This window comes from Bubalus bubalis, chromosome X, assembly GCF_019923935.1.
Source record: "Bubalus bubalis isolate 160015118507 breed Murrah chromosome X, NDDB_SH_1, whole genome shotgun sequence".
Taxonomy (NCBI): domain Eukaryota; kingdom Metazoa; phylum Chordata; class Mammalia; order Artiodactyla; family Bovidae; genus Bubalus; species Bubalus bubalis.
The window spans coordinates 79,805,575-79,825,644 of NC_059181.1; the positions used below are offsets into that span (position 1 = coordinate 79,805,575).

The 20,070-nt window shown below is 36.8% G+C and overlaps 1 protein-coding gene and 1 long non-coding RNA gene across 2 annotated transcripts in view; one reads left to right on the top strand and one right to left on the bottom strand.

The window, feature by feature from the left end:
- HTR2C (5-hydroxytryptamine receptor 2C) overlaps positions 1 to 20,070 on the bottom strand; it is a 343,880-nt gene that overhangs the window by 244,216 nt on the left and 79,594 nt on the right. The gene's annotated exons all lie outside the window — the stretch shown is intronic.
- LOC123331805 overlaps positions 660 to 20,070 on the top strand; it is a 42,781-nt gene continuing 23,370 nt past the window's right edge. The window contains exons 1-2 of the long non-coding RNA XR_006548584.1: positions 660 to 1,502; positions 5,134 to 5,201. This is a non-coding gene — a long non-coding RNA (uncharacterized LOC123331805). The remainder of the gene's footprint in view (positions 1,503 to 5,133; positions 5,202 to 20,070) is intronic.

The window sequence follows — 20,070 nt, forward strand, 5'->3', positions numbered from 1 at the left end:
ATACATAAGAAGAAAGTATGTAAAATGAATTTAGCTAAAATTATTTAAATACAAACATTTAAACAGTTTGTGTATTTCTAGAAATGTTTAAACACCCTATTATGTGTCATCATTGCTGTTGGTGGTGTTTAGTCGCTCAGTCATTTCCAACACTTTGTGACCCCCATGGACTGTAGCCCACCAGGCTTCTCTGTCCATGGGATTTCCCAGGCAAGAATACTGGAGTGGGTTGCTATTTCCTTCTCCAGGGGGCAATATTCCCTACCCAGAGATCGAACCTGCATATCCTGCATTGGCAGGTGGGTTCTTTACCACTTAGCCACCTGGGAAGTCCTTATATGTCATTCAGTTCAGTTCAGTCGCTCAGTCGTGTCCGACTCTTTGCAACCCCATGAATTGCAGCATGCCAGGCCTCCCTGTCCATCACCAACTCCCGGGGTTCAATGAGACTCACATCCATCTAGTCAGTGATGCCATCCAGCCATCTCATCCTCTGTCGTCCCCTTCTCCTCCTGCCCCCAATCCCTCCCAGCTTCAGAGTCTTTTTCCAATGAGTCAACTGTTCACATGAGGTGGCCAAAGTACTGGAGTTTCAGCTTTAGCATCATTCCTTCCAAAGAAAGGACAAGTGACTGGCTCATGATCAGGACATACACTTTGACTTGTCCTTCCATAGCTGCCTTGGGTCTGTGACACACATTTAGAAAGGGGGTCTGTGTGCAATCTGTGCTCACAACACTGAGAAAAACTAATTGCGTCCAATTTAATTCCCCAGCTTCCAAGAAATTAATGGTGCATTTGACTTCAATGCCATCTAATTCCCAGCTCCAGTTCCACTTTCAACGGCCTCAACATGTAATAAATAACATAACTTATTCTCATAAGCTTTCCAAAGTCCCGTGAAGTAGTCCTTTTTTCATTTAGCTTAGACTCCTCAAAATACAAGTCAGTATATATTTGAGTATACCTTTTTTATAAGACACTGGAAGGAAAGAGTAAGCTTTGAGTGTTGGCTTGAGAAATTTTAAAAGTTAGTTTCCCACAATAGATGCCTGGTCTTTGCTCCTGTTAGATTAATAATTCACTTGTTTAAGCCAGATTACAAATAGGTTCAGTAACAGATATTTTCTAAAAAATGAGACACAGCTAAGGAAATCCTCTTCTCCAAAATTTACTTGTCTTATTCTCAGTATCTCAGGAAAACAAAGACAGAAACCAGGTATCCTTTCAGAAAGAGCAGATTTAAAGTCATGTGTAAATTATCTTTTTTTTTTTTTTCTTTTTCTGGCTGCAAATAAGTTTATTGTTTTCATTTGGTGCAAGGCTTGGGAGAGGGCTCCAGGGTGGTTAAAAAGCTACCTAGTGGCTGCAGGGAGGGGCTTCAGGCTGCAGCCCTGACACCAGGGGGACTTCTCAAAGACTGCTGGGCTCCGGAAGCTCCTGGTGAACCTTTCAAAGAGAGATTCGCCCAGCCCATCCAGGGGACCAGCCAGCCTGCGGAGGTTAGTCACGTGGTTGCCATTTACTTGAGTTTCAGCTACTGGCTCTGCTCACCGCCCCCAACACAACTTAGGCAGCCTGCGGGGGTGGGGGATTGGGGCCGATCAGGTGGTGTTAATCTACTTCATGAGTTTCACCTGTTACTCCAAGAGGCGCCTCTCCAGAAAGTCACAGGGATGGAGGTTTGCTCGGGCAGAACCCAGGGCATACAGGTCCACAGGTCCAGGCTCAGGTTCTTCATGAGAATGGCAGCTTCCATAGCGTTTTGGGTCTTATCCCACTCATCCTGGGACGTCTTCTGTGCCTCCTGAAAGACGACGCTGACACTGCGCTGGTTTTGTATCTTCTAGAGACGCTGGGTGCCCTTGTGCTTCTCCTTGGCCAATTCGCAGAAAAGTGGCCAACGTGTCCAGAGTCACATCCTCCGTGGTGGAAATGGCAGCCCAGAGAGAAATAAGTGTAGGGTGACCCAGATGTTGATGGCAGCCTCCTGCTCAATGTAATAATTCTGAGGAGTCTGGGAGCTTAATAGTTGATCAGGTATTAAAGGAGTTAAGCTCAAAAAATGGTGTTGGCTGGTCCTGGAGGCCAAGGATGTCTAAGTGACTGCTGATTCGAGGTTGGAACATTGGAAAAAAATGTTGGAGGGTTGTGGGAGGCTGGAGCAAGGGTCGTCTCTGGGTCTCTAACATGGAAACACTATTGAAGCAAGAGACAGATCCACAGGACCTGCCCCTCCCCGACCCCCGCCCCCGCCCCCAGTGCACTGCTATAATTAATATGTTATTGTTTTCTAGAGATCTTTCTTGTTAAAAAGCAACACATTCTATAAACGATAGTATTATTTTCAGATTATCTCCTAATCTACTATTTAGAATTGTTGCTTACAACCACAAATCAAAAACATACAATAGATTCACAAAAAACAAAGAGAACAGAAGTATAACAGAATTGTTGCTTAAAGGTTTGAATATATTAAGCTCCACAGAATGTGACATTATGTTTACCTCTATTTATTCAGTAGAGCCCAAAGTTCGCTTAAAACTCAAGAAACAAATGATTAATAGTTCAGTAATTCCATAAATTATAAGATTGTACAACTGTTCAATTATTTTCATAATTATATAGTGATAGCAAGTAATGATTGAGGTAACTAGCAAGGATCTTGCCTGTGTTAACAATAGATAGCATTGTATACTACAGAATATTTGAAATCATTCTTCAAGGTCAAATTAGTCCCCATCATCTCAGTTGTCTGTTCTGATATAATGTGACAGTTGCATTGCTAAGAAATCTTGCATGATTAAAAAAAAAAGTTTTCAAGGGAAAAAATAGGAGTTTCTAATGAACAACATTATTGTTTGTGAAGGAATTTAGAGTATTTCCTAAGCCCCATACCTTTCTTTTGATTTTTATTTAGTCATCCTCAACATAGTGCTTCCCAGGTGGCACTAGTGGTAATGAACCACCTGCCAATGCAAGAGATGTAAAAGAATGTGGATCCAATTCCTGAGACAGGAAGTTCCCCTGGAGGAGGGCATGGCAATCCACTCCAGTATTCTTGCCTGAAGAATCCCGTGGACAGAGGAGCCTGGTGGGCTACAGTCCATAGGGTCACAATGAGTTGGACACGGATGAAGTGACTTAACACACACACATCCTCAATATATGTCCACTCTGAATTAATAAACTTTGACTTAAAGAGCTCAGTGATTTTAATAATCCACAGACTATATAGAATTCTATAAAATCCAGTAGAAAATGAACATATGCAGGAGTGTTGTAAAAGAGCTCTATTGATGCGTAACATTTTAAGTAAAAAGTAAAAAAATAAAAGACAGTAAAAGGTTGTTCAGGAAAAGTAGGGAAGTAATTTAGTTCCTGTACATTTTCTGAAATATGAACCATGCTTTAAAAATAAAGCCCTATCACAAATAATTTACCCAATGCATTTTAGTATCCAATATTGCTGTTCATTGAATTTAAGATATTTTCAAACTCTTTTCAAAACGTTTAAAAATTTGCCTGTACAATGGATTATACTTTAAAAAAAAAATAGTTATGCATTAGGGAAAAAAAACTCTAATGTAAATGACCTTAAAAATAAAGTCTACTAGAAGGAAAAAGAAACACAATGTGTTCAATATTGATATAAACAACCAAACACAAACCTATCTTGAATTGCCTCATGTTATTATAAAACCGAAGATGTAATTTTTACTCAGAGTTCAGGTTTTCTACTCATCCTATATAATATGGCACCTTGGTAACACTAATATGATAAAATTAGATAATCATAAAGAGAAATAAGATGATTGTTAGAAAGGTTGTTCTCTGCATAAACTTAATAAAACTATGTCCTAGATACTCGGTTTGCTTTTCATTTCAATTTCTCTAGAAAATTAAATTAGTGATGCTTACATTTTATTATTTTTGGCGACATTCCTCACAACGATCTCTGCAGGTTGGTTAGCATGGCTTAGTCCATTTCTGCAGAAACAGCTGAGGCAAAATGAACAAGCTCAGGACGGAAGTGAGCTCGGTATTCGTAACGTTAGCTTGTGCTTTCAATCTGTTGCTTAGTCTCTAGGCCATTAGATCTTATTTCTAATGTTTCCCCTTCCTTACTATATTTCATTGATAACTGAACCTGTTGCTTTGCCTACATCTCTATGAATCTTTTGTCAGCAGCATGAAACAGATGAACATATCTCCTTCCTTATAAACAGGCTTTAGTCCAATAAATAATTAGAATGTAAATGATACAGATGGAAAACTGACAACTATTATATCAGATAGGTAAAGAATACATTTTAAGAAGAAAACTCTCTCTTAAGGAAAGGAGAAAATGTGTCATGGATACAATGAAAGAAAGGGACCTTTAGTTTTTTACAGGGTATATGTGCCAAGAAGAAAGGCATATAAAAAACTAAGCCAGAAAGTGAGGTGGTGGGAGGAATTGGTAGATTGGGATTGACACATATACACTACTGACTTTATGCATAAACTAGATAACTACTGATAACCTACTGTATAGCACAGGGAACTCTACTCAGTGTTCTGTGGTGACCAGAGTGGGAATGAAGTCCAAAAGGGTGGGATTATATGTATATGTAAGGCCAATTCATTTTGCTGTACAGTAGAAAGTAACACATTGTGAAGCAACTATACTCTAATACAAATTAATTTAAAAACTAAACAGATATTTAAATTATATCTCAATAAGGCTGTTTTAAAATGTAACCACCAATTTACATGAAAATTAGCAGTAGAAAACTGAACACTTTCCAGCATTGTGGAAAGCTGCATCTTAAGCTCTGAAGCCGCTTGAAGTACTTGGGTAAAGTGAGATGACTTTCACAGCCAGTGGCAGCCACATAGGTGGTATACGTCAAATAGGAAGAGAGACACCTAGCTAGTCTCAACTGATAACACGATTGCCTGATGGCTGGGATTTCTACCTGTCACATAGGTTTGGTCTTTTGACATTAACTTCCTATACGGCCTGGACCTTTGCTGCTGTCAGTCTTCACAATGTACCTAATCAGATATTCCCCCGATTGTTTACTAATTACGACCTTAGTAAATAGCTTGTCTCCTCCCCTCCTGATCTCCTGTGATTCTTCTTCCTAGAGAGTCTTACCTGCTGAGACAAAGATCCAACCTGTCCTTCTGGCTCAACTGATAAAAATACATACAAGGTAAGTTGACTTAGCACTCTCCTTCCCGTTTATCTTCTGGAGAAAGGCCAACATAGTAAATCAATAATTAAAAGCAAACAGATTTGTTAGAAACACTTTTTCCTTAGTTGGTGATTGTTAAATTTGGAAGATAACCCTGTGATTTCAGAGATCTTAGTATCATATGAAACTAATCCACCAGTGGAGCTTTCCTGTAGCTCAAATGGTAAAGAATTTGCCTGCAATGCAGGGGACCTGGGTTTGATCCCTGGGTCGGGAAGATCCTCTGGAGGAGGGAATGGCTACCCACTCCAGTATTCTTGCCTGGACAGAGGATTCTTGCATGGACAGAGGAGCCTGGTGGGCAATAGTCTGTGGGGTCCCAAAGAGTTGGACACGACTGAGCAACTAACACTACTACTAATAATCCACCAACACCACAAGCAAAACAAAAACTTCCACAGGGAAATGGAAATGATTTTTTTTTAATGTGTGTTTGGTTTCATTGACTTGTCTGAGAGATTTGGATGAAAATTACAAGCACAAATGTCAATTATTTTTGATCCTCTTCTTGCCATATATATTCACTTGAAGCTTCACATGGAATGCAACTACATATCTGCTATGGTCTGAATAGGTGCCCCCCAACTTCATAGCACTTTTTCATGTGATTAGTCTCTTTATAGTTGGGAAATTTACATTAAGTATCATGATTTTCTTGTTGCTTATGCAAGTACTTTAAATAAAAGGTAATGCTATTGTACACATTTTATTTTATTTTTTTTCTTTTTCTTTTTTTTTAATTTATTTATTTTTTTAAATTTTATTTTATTTTTAAACTTTACATAATTGTATTAGTTTTGCCAAATATAATGAAACGAGTTGCCAGGTCAGGTTCGATGCATGATACTGGATGCTTGGGGCTGGTGCACATTTTATTTTAGATTGATTTTTCTCCCTTACTCCCTGTGATTCCTCACTTATTCCCCAAACAGAATAGATATAGTGTCTGATTGGTTGACCATTTCAAAAATGGTAAGAGGTGTTCTCCTTCTAGCACAATCAGCATTATTTAATAGACTATGTGAGTTATTACCACCATAAGTTCAGGTTATTTGTCTTTTTCATATATAATGGACTTTGCATACACAGCATAGTCATTTAGGTGAAAAAAAAGTGCATTTCATTATTCATTATAATATAAAACCCCTAAGATATATTATTTGTGCAAAGACCTATAAAGTTATTTTTGAATTATTTACTCATCTTAAATCTTGATTTTATTTCAAGTCTTAAATCAAGGGAACAATTTCTTTCTATATATATGTGATCTACATCTTGATGTGTGTGTTGACAGGTAGATAGATGATAGATAGATAGAACATACTATAGAAGTGAATCACCTCAAATTGACTCTAGGTTATGAAAGTATTTGCATATGAAAGTAAATTGAGTACAGTTTAGGGCATACTGAGTTTTTTTTTCCAGGTAAAGAAGGATGTAATTTTATGCCACACCTATGTAAACAAAATTTATCAAAATATTCAGTAACTCTATATATTTGTCAACATTCTCTAACATGGGTGTGGTAAGTATCAAATTAAGAAGTACTAAGTGAGGTAGTAAGATGCTTTGTTATTTCAAAAAGGCAGTCTCTTCCTCTCATATTCCCAGAGAATATTGAAAAATGCTGCCAGTATATTACTTCAGCATTTGTTTTAGCCACAAAGAGGAAGATAACTGCAGGTAAAGAAAAATAAGTATAGAATGAAGCAACATATTGACTGTAAAATACATAAACATTCATTGCATACAGTTAAACACTTTGAAATGGCTAATTAGTTTGCAGTAAGATTCTGAAAGATCTAAAAGCTGACTACTACAGTGTTAGTCTTTCAGTCATGTCCAACTCTTTGCAACTCAAGGACTGTAGCCTGCCAGGCTCCTCTGTCCATGGAATTCTCCAGGCAAGAATACTGCAGTGGCTTGCCATTCCCTTCTGCAGGGGATCTTGCCAACCCAGGGGTTGAACCCAGGTCTCCCGCATTGCAGGCAGATTGCACTGAAGAATAACTGGCAAATTAAACCTTGTTAATTAAATTAATTTGTTAAACCAAATTAAATCTTGTCTCATTGATGAAACCTAGGGAATGTAAGACTTGGTTGATTGTGTACTTGCTTGGGAGATTTATGCAAAAGTCAAGAGAAAACCCACAGTTATTCATTACAGTAGTGGTCCCTGAATAACTTAGGGTTTTGAGAGTACCAGAAGCCAAAATGAGGGCAGAATGTGAATAGAGATATGAGAAATAGATGGTTTATTTATAATTAGATTTCTTGAAAAGTGTTAAGTACTGACTGATTTCGGCAGAATTAAAAAATTAAGTAAATCTTATCTACTGTTGTTGCTGAGTATCATGCTGGGGTATCCTAGGAGATTATAGATGCTATGCACTCTTATAAACCTACTAGGTTTAAATGTATAAAGTCTATGCTTTGAATCTCCAGGCTTGGCATTGGGTAATTAAAATATGCATGGAATAACTCTGTACACTAATACATTACTTTCACATTATTGAAACTTCTTTGGTAAACAAATGAAGAAACATTAGGTCATAAACATAAGACAAAGTGCACACATACTGCTGTCTAGTCTTGATATTAGTTGGAAAGTAGGCACAGAAGAGCAAGATATTATTCATGATATAAATTAGGTAATAAGCATATTTATAACTCAATTTCAAATAAAATCCAAACTCAAAATTTACGAAGCAAGTATATTCTGCAAGATAAAAAATGGAAGACTCACCCCCCAACACTGATTAATTCTTTTAAACAAACTATTTTATGCAAGGTTTGTTTTCAGCATTATTGACATTCTTGAGTAAAATTTATTTTTACTTTATAGCACAGATATATTTATATTCCCTTAAAGCATGTGTTCTTTTGTTGAGTGGTATAAGACAATATGGCAGCATTTTCCCCATGTTCTCTCAATCTGTTCAGATTAATCAGCAAAATATTTATTGTGTGTTTATGTGCTGGCTTTATGAAAGGGTCAAATAAAAAGAGTGACCTGATTCCTGACTACAAGGAACATATAATTTAATTCTGTTGATAAGTTGCATATGAATAAAATAAAGTGTTAAACTATCTAGGGAAACAATCATAAGATAAGGTATGTATTAAAATAGTAATCAAACAGTACAAATAAGAAATGTAATAGGAATTCCGAGACAGAATAACAAGTGCTCTATAATTGCCTGCTGAAAGGAACTAATTAATCTAATTCACTCAGTAACATTTAATGATAAACTAATATATACTATTCTATGTCCTAGAAATTCACAGATAAGTAAATCAAGGGCCTTGCCAATAGTAATGAAGAGAATTTAAACCAAGGTACCTTGGTCTTTAGCCTAGATGGATTAAATCTTCAGAGCATGATGAATTAATTGACAAGGGCCAGTAGTTATACAGAAAGTATCAAAAGAAAAGAACAAGCTATTAGCTTATTCTTCAGGAGTTCTAAACTATAGTTATCAATAATCAGTTTTTAATGGAAATTATAAACTATACAAGTTGAAAAATAAAATAATTACCTCTCCTGAAGAATTTGATTAGGTGGGTCATAATGTATAGAAATATATTCATGCCTGTTCTAGATAAACTATATTCTAAGGGAAGTAGACTTATCACATTAAAACAGATTTTTCTATTTGTTAAAATTGGTTACTTGTTCATAGCACTAAATGCTTTCCATATTACATGTAGGTTATAAAAATGCATTTTCAGAGTGCATTGTTGAATTTGCACGCATTATTAATCAAGTAGAAAAGTTTTGCCCATATTCTTATTATAACAGGTTTTATGCATGTAACCTGCTGTTGATTACCAGCAAATAAAGATTCAAACAATTAGAAGTGAAAGGTAATTTAGATAAATATCCTAAAACATCAGTGATTTTTAAAAACATAAAATATCACAATTGAATATTTTTTACAAGATGATTATTTTTTCTGGTTCCATTCCATCCTTATTTTGAAATGAAAGAGCAATCAGGTTATGGAAAATGTATGAAAATATTTCTGTTTTAAACTAATATCTTAAAAATCAAGAAGCATGACAAAAGACATAGCAACTAATTGAATTACCTTGAAGCTATACGCCTCTAAATTTCATTGAGCTACAGCTATTTATTTATATTGTATAATCACTTGAAAGGAGAAAGCAATGGCACCCCACTCCAGTACTCTCGCCTGGAAAATCCCATGGATGGAAGAGCCTGGTGGGCTGCAGTCCATGGGGTCATTAAGAGTTGGACACTTTCACTTTTCACTTTCATGATTGGAGAAGGAAATGGCAACCCACTCCAGTGGTCTTGCCTGGAGAATCCCAGGGACAGAGGAGCCTGTTGGGCTGGCGTCTATGGGGTCGCACAGAGTCGGACACGACTGATGTGACTTAGAAAAAAAAAATCACTTGAAAATTCATTTTTGGAGATAAGACTGTATTACTGTAAACATTATTTATTATTTCATTATTATATAATATTTACTTCTTGAGATAAGTTAGACTTTTTTCCTACAAAGTTAAGCATGATACAAGTATATTTAATTTTTTGTTTTTCCCAGATGCCCTTTTCTAGATAAAGATGTTTTTTGACCATTGAAATTAAATGAAATTATCAGTGTGTTAACTTTCAAGGTATATGACCTGATATAATTTGACTACATCTAAAAATGACTTCAGAAAACTGTATTCATTTCCATGAGGTTTCTGTGTAAGGTCAATGATAATGAACGACTTTCAAACATAGAATATTTTTACATTAGATACCTTTTGCTAAATGTAAAATCTATTCCAGAAAAAAATTACCTGACATTACCTGACACTTGAGTCAACTTTAGCAAACTCTAAGAGTTTTCTTTCTTTCTTAGAAAAATATATATATTCATTCTCTCATTTGCTCTTAAAGCAAACTCTAGGCAATGCTTGATATTATATATATGTATATATTTTTATTCTCTTTCTTAGAAATACATATATATATATATTCATTCTCTCATTTGCTCTTTAAGAAAACTTTTTCTAAGCAATGCTTGATATCTCTCTCTTCCCTCCTCCCTCCCTCTTTCTCTCTCATTTTTTAGACTCAGGGAGTTTAAGGTAAAGCAAATGAGAACTTGACTCAGTGAGAATAGGACTTTTTATTACTTTAAGAAACTATGGATACATCCATTCATTTCTAACCAACTCTGTGTGAAGTATTGTGTTAATGATGGTTACAAAATAAATGAATATGTAATAATTAAATGAGAATTATTTTTTCATATTGAAGCAATACTTTATGAAAAACACTATAAAAGCAGAGAGGACAGGAAGAAATTTGGAGATTAAATTGAACTATTTTTCTCTCTCCATTTAATTTCTCTAGTTAAATAATAAGCAGGGAGATGGTCAAGTATCTAAGAGAAAGAAAGTGAGCATATAAAACAATGATAGGTGAATCTGTGATAAAAGTTCAGAAAAAATAATAGAGAAGCTCAGAAAAGACCTGGGACAGTTCAAAAGTATATACAATAGCAGAAATCAATCAAATGGATAAAACAATGAGATAATTCATTTTCTTGTACAAAGTGATCTAAATGAAGGTAAGTTGGCTGAAATTACCATGAAAACAAAAATTAAATGCATATTTGAAATAATAATGAAAATATGAAAAAAGCCAGGATGGGAATAATCAAAATAAATGTGGTTTGATTCAGCAAGTTATTTTTACAACCTTAATTAGCAGGTCAATTCAAATGAGTAAAGTTTTACACAATTAAAACTTGAGAAAGGGGAGGAGCCAAGATGGCGGAGGAGTAGGACGGGGAGAACACTTTCTCCCCCACAAATTCATCAAAAGAGCATTTAAACGTCGAGTAAATTCCACAAAACAACTTCTGAATGCCGGCAGAGGACATCAGGCACCCAGAAAAGCAGCCCAACTCTTCAAAAGGAGGTAGGAAAAAATATAAAAGACAAAAAAAGAGACAAAAGAGGGAGGGACGGAGTTCTGTCCCGGGAAGGGAGTCTTAAAAAGAGAGAAGTTTCCAAACACCAGGAAACCCTCTCACTGCCGAATCTGTGCCGAGCTTTGGAAGCACAGAGGGCAACATAAAAGGGAGGAAAAAAAAAGAAAATAAACAATTAAAAATCGCAGATTGTGAGCCCTACGGTAACTCCCCCAGTGGAGAAGCAGCGCAGACGCCTGCACACGCCATTAGCAAGCGGGGGCTGGGCAGGGAAGTGCAGCGCGGGATGTGTCCCTTAGAGTAAGAATCCGGCCGAATGTTCTGAGCGCTATCTGAGCGAAATAATTTGGGCTAGCAAACCAGACTGTGGGATATCTACCACGCGAAAAGCCAGCCCTAACCTAAGACACCGCCAGGCCCGCGCACAGAACAAAGGACTGAACAGAGATAGCCAGCTGCAGACCTTCCCCCTCCGGTGACAGGCAGCCAGAGCCGGAAGGGGGCAATCGCAGCCCCAGAGAGACACTATCTATAAAACTGTAAGCAGGCTTCTTTGCTAACTAAAATTTCTTGGGGGTCTGGACGGTCAACATCTGCCTGAGAAGGTGCGCCGGTTTTTACACCCAGATAACCGAGTGGCGGGGAGGCAATAAGTTGCAGCATTGGCGCCCGCCGAACACCTCATCACCTGAGCTGCTCGGATCTGGGAAGAACACAAAACGCAGACCCAACCGAGTCTGCACCTCTGAGGACTACCCGAGTGCCCGAACCTGAGTGGCTTGGACCTGGGAGCTCAGCCCAGGGCCGGCCTCTGATTGTTCCCGGCGGAACAACCTAAAGCCCGAGCAGTGTGGGCAGAGAGGCTACACGCGCCGTGAGCGGGAGCAGACCCAGTGTGGCTGAGGTACTGCGAGCGCACGCCAGTGTTATCTGTTTGCAGCACCCCTCCCTCCCTCCCCACAGCACGGCTGAACAAGTGAGCCTAAAAAAAAAAAAAAAAAAAAAAAATAGTGTCCTCAACCGTCCCCTTTGTGTCAGGGCGGGAACCAGACACTGAAGAGACCAGCAAACAGAAGAAGCTATAACAGAGGGAAACGCCTTGGAAGCTACAGGCCATAGATTAAAACCCTGTGGTTACTACGGATTACATAGGAAGGGGCCTATAGATCTTGAGAAATATAAGTCGGACTAAGGAACTAGCCTAAAATGAACTGAACCCACAATACTCACAACAAAACCAGAGAAAGACCTAGATATATTTTTACTACTTTTACGATCAATCTTTCTTTCTTTTTTTTTAATTTTAAGTCCTCTATTGTCCTTTAATTTTCACTTTTATAACTATTACTTTGCAAAAAAAAAAAAAGACCCTATTTTTTTTTCTTCTTCAGCAAACTTCATATATATATATTATAATTTTTTGACCGTGTTTTTTTTTTTTCTTTTTCTTCTTTTCTTTAACATTGTATTTTTGAAATTTCAAACTCTACTCTAGATTTTTAATTTTAGCCTTTTGGTATATGTTATCAATTTTGTACCTATAGTTTTTTTCATAATTTCTGTGACTTTTTTTTCTCTGTTTCTTTCTCTTCTTCTTTTATATAACATTGTATATCTGCAATTCCAAACTCTACTCAAGATTTTTAATTTATGCTTTTTGGTATTTGATATCAATTTTGTACCTGTATTTTCTTTATAATTTTTGCGACATTGTTTTTGTTGGTTTGTTTGTTTTCTCTCTTTATTTTTCTTCTTCCTCTTTTTTTTTAACATTGTATTTTTGAAATTCCAAACTCTACTCTAGATTTTTAATTTTAGCCTTTGGTATATGTTATCAATTTTGTACCTATAGTTTTTTTTTTTATAATTTCTGTGACTTTTTTTTCTTTTTTTTCCCTCTGTTTCTTTCTCTTCTTCTTTTATATAACATTGTATATCTGCAATTCCAAACTGTACTCAAGATTTTTAATTTATGCTTTTTGGCATTTGATATCAATTTTGTACCTGTATTTTCTTTATAATTTTTGTGACATTGTTTTTGTTGGTTTGTTTGTTTTCTCTCTTTATTTTTCTTCTTCTTTTTTTTTTTTTTTAACGTTGTATTTTTGAAATTCCAACCTCTACTCTAGATTTTAAATTTTTGCTTTTTGGTATTAGTTATAAATTTTGTACCTGTAGTTTCTTTATAATTTTTGCGACCTTGTTTGTTTTTCATTGTTCATTTTTTCTCTCTTTCTTTTCCTTCTTCTTTTCATTAACATCACATTTTTGAAATTCCAAACTCTAGATTTTTAATTTTTGCTTTTATGTATTTGTTACCAATTTTGTACCTTTAAGAACCCAATCTTCAGGACCCAGTTTTCACTAGGGTACGAGATTACTGGCTTGACTGCTCCCTCTCCCTTTGGACTCTCCATTTTCTCCACCAGGTCACCTGTATCTCCTCCCTAACCCCTCTCTACTCTACCCAACTCTGTGAATTTCTGTGTGTTCCAGACGGTGGAGAACACTTAGGGAACTGATTACTGGCTGGATCTGTCTCCCTCCTTTTCATTTCCCCCTTTTATCCTTCGGGCCACCTCTGTCTCCTGCCTCCTTCTTCTCTTCTTTGTATAACTCCGTGAACATCTCTGAGCGGTCCAGTTGTGGAGTGCACATAAGGAAGTGACTACTGGCTAGCCCACTCTCTCCACTATTGATTCCACCTCATCTCATTTGGGTCACCTCTAACTCCCTCCTCCCACTTCTCTTCTCCATGTAACGCTGTGAACCTCTCTGAGTGACCCTCAGAGTAGAGAAACTTTTCATCTTTAACACAGATGTTTTATCAATGGTGCTGTATAGAAGGAGAAGTTTTGAAACTACTGTAAAAATAAGACCGATAACTGGAAGTAGGAGGCTTAAGTCCAAACCCTGACTCCAGGGAACTCCTGACTCCAAGGAACATTAATTGACAGGAGCTCATCAAACGCCTCCATACCAACACTGAAACCAAGCACCACACAAGGGCCAACAAGTTCCAGAGCAAGACATACCAAGCAAATTCTCCAGCAACAAAGGAACACAGCCCTGAGCTTCAAGATACAGGCTGCCCAAAGTCACCCCAAAACCATAGACATCTCATAAGTCATTACTGGACATTTCATTACACTCCAGAGAGAAGAAATACAGCTCCATCCACCAGAACATCGACAAAAGCTTCCCTAACCAGGAAACCTTGACAAGCCACCTGTACAAACCCACACACAGCGAGGAAACGCCACAATAAAGAGAACTCCACAAACTGCCAGAATACAGAAAGGACACCCCAAACTCAACAATTTAAACAAGATGAAGAGACAGAGGAATACCCAGCAGATAAAGGAACAGGATAAATGCCCACCAAACCAAACAAAAGAGGAAGAGATAGGGAATCTACCTGATAAAGAATTCCAAATAATGATAGTGAAATTGATCCAAAATCTTGAAATTAAAATGGAATCACAGATAAATAGCCTGGAGGCAAGGATTGAGAAGATGCAAGAAAGGTTTAACAAGGACTTAGAAGAAATAAATAAGAGTCAATATATAATGAATAATGCAATAAGTGAAATTAAAAACACTCTGGAGGCAACAAATAGTAGAATAACAGAGGCAGAAGATAGGATTAGTGAATTAGAAGATAGAATGGTAGAAATAAATGAATCAGAGAGGACAAAAGAAAAACGAATTAAAAGAAATGAGGCCAATCTCAGAGACCTCCAGGACAATATTAAACGCTACAACATTCGAATCATAGGGGTCCCAGAAGAAGAAGACAAAAAGAAAGACCATGAGAAAATACTTGAGGAGATAATAGTTGAAAACTTCCCTAAAATGGGGAAGGAAATAATCACCCAAGTCCAAGAAACCCAGAGAGTCCCAAACAGGATAAACCCAAGGCGAAACACCCCAAGACACATATTAATCAAATTAACAAAGATCAAACACAAAGAACAAATATTAAAAGCAGCAAGGGAAAAACAACAAATAACACACAAGGGAAGACCAATAAGGATAACAGCTGATCTTTCAATAGAAACTCTTCAAGCCAGGAGGGAATGGCAAGACATACTTAAAATGATGAAAGAAAATAACCTACAGCCCAGATTATTGTACCCAGCAAGGATCTCATTCAAGTATGAAGGAGAAATCAAAAGCTTTTCAGACAAGCAAAAGCTGAGAGAATTCTGCACCACCAAAGCAGCTCTCCAACAAATACTAAAGGATATTCTCTAGACAGGAAACACAAAAATGGTGTATAAATTAGAACACAAAACAATAAAGTAAATGGCAACGGGATCATACTTATCAGTAATTACCTTAAACGTAAATGTGTTGAATGCCCCAACCAAAAGACAAAGACTGGCTGAATGGATACAAAAACAAAACCCCTACATATGTTGTCTACAAGAGACCCACCTCAAAACAGGGGACACATACAGACTGAAAGTGAAGGGCTGGAAAAAGATTTTCCATGCAAATAGGGACCAAAAGAAAGCAGGAGTAGCAATACTCATATCAGATAAAATAGACTTTAAAACAAAGACTGTGAAAAGAGACAAAGATGGTCACTACATAATGATCAAAGGATCAATCCAAGAAGAAGATATAACAATTATATATGCACCCAACACGGGAGCACCACAGTATGTAAGACAAATGCTAACAGGTATGAAAGAAGAAATTAACAATAACACAATAATAGTGGGAGACTTTAATACCCCACTCACACCTATGGATAGATCAACTAAACAGAAAATTAACAAGGAAACACAAACTTTAAATGATACAATAGACCAGTTAGACCTAATTGATATCTATAGGACATTTCATCCCAAAACAATGAATTTCAGCTTCTTCTCAAGCGCACATGGAACCTTCTCCAGGATAGATCACATCCTGGGCCATAAAGCTAGCCTTGGTAAATTCAAAAAAATAGAAATCATTCCAAGCATCTTTTCTGACCACAATGCAGTAAGACTAGATCTCAATTACAGGAGAAAAACTATTAAAAAATCCAACATATGGAGGCTGAACAACACGCTGCTGAATAACCAACAAATCACAGAAGAAATAAAAAAAGAAATCAAAATTTGCATAGAAATGAATGAAAATGAAAACACAACAACCCAAAACCTGTGGGACACGGTAAAAGCAGTCCTAAGGGGAAAGTTCATAGCAATACAGGCACACCTCAAGAAACAAGAAAAAAGTCAAATAAATAACCTAACTCTACACCTAAAGCAACTAGAAAAGGAAGAAATGAAGAACCCCAGGGTTAGTAGAAGGAAAGAAATCTTAAAAATTAGAGCAGAAATAAATGCAAAAGAAACAAAAGAGACCATAGCAAAAATCAACAAAGCCAAAAGCTGGTTCTTTGAAAGGATAAATAAAATTGACAAACCATTAGCCAGACTCATCAAGAAACAAAGGGAGAAAAATCAAATCAATAAAATTAGAAATGAAAATGGAGAGATCACAACAGACAACACAGAAATACAAAGGATCATAAGAGACTACTATCAACAATTATATGCCAATAAAATGGACAACGTGGAAGAAATGGACAAATTCTTAGAAAAGTACAACTTTCCAAAACTCGACCAGGAAGAAATAGAAAATTTTAACAGACCCATCACAAGCACGGAAATTGAAACTGTAATCAAAAATCTTCCAGCAAACAAAAGCCCAGGTCCAGACGGCTTCACAGCTGAATTCTACCAAAAATTTAGAGAAGAGCTAACACCTATCCTGCTCAAACTCTTCCAGAAAATTGCAGAGGATGGTAAACTTCCAAACTCATTCTATGAGGCCACCATCACCCTAATACCAAAGCCTGACAAAGATCCCACAAAAAAAGAAAACTACAGGCCAATATCACTGATGAACATAGATGCAAAAATCCTTAACAAAATTCTAGCAATCAGAATCCAACAACACATTAAAAAGATCATACACCATGACCAAGTGGGCTTCATCCCAGGGATGCAAGGATTCTTCAATATCTGCAAATCAATCAATGTAATACACCACATTAACAAATTGAAAAATAAAAACCATATGATTATCTCAATAGATGCAGAGAAAGCCTTTGACAAAATTCAACATCCATTTATGATAAAAACTCTCCAGAAAGCAGGAATAGAAGGAACATACCTCAACATAATAAAAGCTATATATGACAAACCCACAGCAAACATTATCCTCAAAGGTGAAAAATTGAAAGCATTTCCTCTAAAGTCAGGAACAAGACAAGGGTGCCCACTTTCACCATTACTATTCAACATAGTTTTGGAAGTTTTGGCCACAGCAATCAGAACAGAAAAAGAAATAAAAGGAATCCAAATTGGAAAAGAAGAAGTAAAGCTCTCACTGTTTGCAGATGACATGATCCTCTACATAGAAAACCCTAAAGACTCCACCAGAAAATTACTAGAACTAATCAATGACTATAGTAAAGTTGCAGGATATAAAATCAACACCCAGAAATCCCTTGCATTCCTGTACACTAATAATGAGAAAACAGAAAGAGAAATTAAGGAAACAATTCCATTCACCATTGCAACGGAAAGAATAAAATACATAGGAATATATCTACCTAAAGAAACTAAAGACCTATATATAGAAAACTATAAAACACTGGTGAAAGAAATCAAAGAGGACACTAACAGATGGAGAAATATACCATGCTCAAGGATTGGAAGAATCAATATAGTGAAAATGAGTATACTACCCAAAGCAATCTATAGATTCAATGCAATCCCTATCAAGCTACCAACAGCATTCTTCACAGAGCTAGAACAAATAATTTCACAATTTTTATGGAAATACAAAAAACCTCGAATAGCCAAAGCGATCTTGAGAAAGAAGAATGGAACTGGAGGAATCAACCTGCCTGACTTCAGGCTCTACTACAAAGCCACAGTTATCAAGACAGTATGGTACTGGCACAAAGACAGAAATATAGATCAATGGAACAAAATAGAAAGCCCAGAGATAAATCCACGCACATATGGACACCTTATCTTTGACAAAGGAGGCAAGAATTTACAATGGATTAAAGACAATCTCTTTAACAAGTGGTGCTGGGAAATCTGGTCAACCACTTGTAAAAGAATGAAACTAGAACACTTTCTAACACCATACACAAAAATAAACTCAAAATGGATTAAAGATCTCAACGTAAGACCAGAAACTATAAAACTCCTAGAGGAGAACATAGGCAAAACACTCTCTGACATACATCACAGCAGGATCCTCTATGACCCACCTCCCAGAATATTGGAAATAAAAGCAAAAATAAACAAATGGGACCTAATTAACCTTAAAAGCTTCTGCACGTCAAAGGAAACTATTAGCAAGGTGAAAAGACAGCCTTCAGAATGGGAGAAGATAATAGCAAATGAAGCAACTGACAAACAACTAATCTCGAGAATATACAAGCAACTCCTACAGCTCAACTCCAGAAAAATAAATGACCCAATCAAAAAATGGGCCAAAGAACTAAATAGACATTTCTCCAAAGAAGACATCCAGATGGCTAACAAACACATGAAAAGATGCACAACATCACTCATTATCAGAGAAATGCAAATCAAAACCACTATGAGGTACCATTTCACACCAGTCAGAATGGCTGCGATCCAAAAGTCTACAAGTAATAAATGCTGGAGAGGGTGTGGAGAAAAGGGAACCCTCTTGCACTGTTGGTGGGAATGCAAACTAGTACAGCCACTATGGAGAACAGTGTGGAGATTCCTTAAAAAACTGGAAATAGACCTGCTTTATGATCCAGGAATCCCACTGCTGGGCATACACACTGAAGAAACCAGAAGGGAAAGAGACACATGTACCCCAATGTTCATCACAGCACTGTTTATAATAGCCAGGACATGGAAGCAACCTAGATGTCCATCAGCAGATGAATGGATAAGAAAGCTGTGGTACATATACACAATGGAGTATTATTCAGCCATTAAAAAGAAGACATTTGAATCAGTTCTAATGAGGTGGATGAAACTGGAGCCTATTATACAGAGTGAAGTAAGCCAGAAAGAAAAATACCAATACAGTATACTAACGCATATATATGGAATTTAGAAAGATGGTAACAATAACCCTGTGTATGAGACAGCAAAAGAGACACTGATGTATAGAACAGTCTTATGGACTCTGTGAGAGAGGGAGAGGGTGGGAAGATTTGGGAGAATGGCATTGAAACATGTAAAATATCATGTATGAAACGAGTTGCCAGTCCAGGTTCAATGCACGATACTGGATGCTTGGGGCTGGTGCACTGGGACGACCCAGAGGGATGGAATGGGGAGGGAGGGGGGAGGGGGGTTCGGGATGGGGAATACATGTATACCTGTGGCAGATTCATTTTGATATTTGGCAAAACTAATACAGTTATGTAAAGTTTAAAAATAAAATAAAATTCAAATACAAAAAAAAAAAAAAAAAACTTGAGAAAGTACAGTATCTTCCAAAAGAATCCACTGAAAGGAGTGAAAAGAATTTAAAAGGGAGAAAAGAATTGTACAATGTGTAGTCTCATCAGTCCCTTAAAATGGCAGATCTAGATATAGCTTCTCTAGGGTTGGTAGTAAACCAAGTCATTTACTAACATTTTTTGGCTCGGTACATGAGGTAATTGTAAAATTATTTGTAAAAATATAGAAAAGGAACACTTAGTCAGTGATGTGTGCTGAAAATACATAAGAACTTGAGGAACAGTTAAAAAAATTGATAACTATGAAATGCGCATATACAGCAAAAGAATATTAACATAATTCATTAACGATACACTAATATGGGTTGAGAATACATTGAAGGAATGTATTTAAGAA